The 1873-nt window shown below is 25.7% G+C and overlaps 1 long non-coding RNA gene across 1 annotated transcript in view; it reads left to right on the top strand.

Moving 5' to 3' along the window:
* Positions 1-866, top strand: part of LOC111616547 — a 10217-nt gene extending 9351 nt beyond the window's left edge. The window contains exon 4 of the long non-coding RNA XR_002755268.1: positions 545-866. This is a non-coding gene — a long non-coding RNA (uncharacterized LOC111616547). The remainder of the gene's footprint in view (positions 1-544) is intronic.
* Positions 867-1873: the final 1007 nt, after the last annotated feature.

Here is a 1873-nt window from a genome sequence, read left to right as displayed (position 1 = left end):
TATTTCCTCAGAAAATACTGTACTGTACTTGTATATTGTTTACTTGAGCAGAATATAACAGAGAATAAACTGCCCAAATACCCTTAAACAAAGGAAAAGTACGTCCTTTATGAAGGCATAGAGCCACTACATGAAAATGAAAATTAATGAATACACTGTGTACAGTAATTTACCTGATAAGACAGACCTCAGAAAAATACTTTATGAGAGCTTTTATACTTTTATAAAGCTGTCTATAATGAAAATTAATTAACTAAGGATTTTTTCGCCCTGCCAAGGTGTGGACCAGTTATCCGGAGTGCTAAGTTATCGAGGGACGAGTTTTCGAGGTTCTACTGTACAACTATTTTCTTTATGTAAAAATGAATGTGTGATAAATAATAAATTAATTAGATTGTATAATATTTCAAATACATTCTTATGAAATTGATTTTATTAGTTGATTTCCCTAAATAATGAAAAGTTTAAAATGTGAATTATCTACATTTAATTTTGTATTAACATAAATGCATTATTAAATTATTTTTAATAAATTATATTTTAGGAATTGCAAAAAATCAATTTGGAACCGGTAGTCATTCCAGCCTTGGCGTTCACGTTTATTAATTCCGATCGCTTATTGCTTTGCCTGCAACAATTTGACAAATATGGCAGCCTCATTTTTACAAGTTCTAGAGTCGTAGAAGCCGTCGTTAATGCTTTAAATCTGGTTGACAAAGGTAATTTTAATTTTATATCTAACATTAATGATCATCATAAAAAATATTTTAAGGTTTATTAATTTACTTATATTATTGATAGAAATTTTTTACAAAGCAAAGGTTTACTTATATAAATGTGTGTATATTTTCTTGGCTGCCTAAATGTGTATCTTTCGGTCAAACTATTATGTTTAATCATTAACTAATCACAGCTTAAATGTATTCTGGTAATAATTACTTTGTTAATTGGAGATGTACATATTTTTTAAAAGGAAAATGCAAAAATAAAAATATGTATGACACTTTAAAAAGTAATAATAATAGTAATTTTTTAATTCAATTGTTAAAAAAACAAAATATATTTACTTTAATGAAATTTAAAACTAAAGATAAAAACCAAAGCACCAGTACTTTCACACTCGCTTCTGTTTTCAAAAACACTTAAAGAATTATGGAACATCTTTACAAAGATATTTATTTCGCCAAACATTTTCGGCCAGCTTTATTGCCGTCTTCGAGCTCTTTAGAATAAGAACGTTCACTTGAAGTAAATATTTTTGTTGCCAGTTTTTTAAGGTATGTTACAGATGTATGAATGTCTTTACTGTGGTAACATACTACAAATGATTATGTTGTTATGGAAACAGAAAAAGAATAATTAAAGTATATTATTGCTATTTAGATTATTCTTTAAAAAAAGAATTGATCTGATGGACAGGTCAGCATTACTTATGTATATGGGTGGTGATAAAAGACTCCAACACTTTTGCAGCAGCCATATCTAACTTTGGAAGTCAATGTGTTTAAATGATAGTTTATGCTTAATAAATTATAATTTACTAATGACAATAAAAGTTTTCATTAATTATAATATATGAAATTATTTTTTATAATCAACCCAAAATTTATTATATTTCATGATTATTAAAGAAATAATTATTAACAAAATTCCAGAATTTCAAATATTCTATAAGAAGAGCTGTTTGAATAATTTTAAAATAAAAATATGTTTACAAAGATTACTAGAGTTTATTCTCTTAACATTTTTTTAAATGTTTCTCTCATAAGAAGTAAACATTATCACAAAATTCAGTCTATAGCATTTGCATTGTCTTATTCTTCTCTGAGAAATAGTTTAATTTTTAAATTTATTTTTTTATTTTAAATATAAC

Source organism: Centruroides sculpturatus, unplaced genomic scaffold, assembly GCF_000671375.1.
Source record: "Centruroides sculpturatus isolate CEXI.00-Female unplaced genomic scaffold, Cexi_2.0 scaffold3170, whole genome shotgun sequence".
NCBI classification, from domain to species: Eukaryota; Metazoa; Arthropoda; class Arachnida; order Scorpiones; family Buthidae; genus Centruroides; species Centruroides sculpturatus.
Note: the sequence above shows the minus strand (reverse complement) of the source record. Positions and strands in the feature narration are given on the sequence as shown.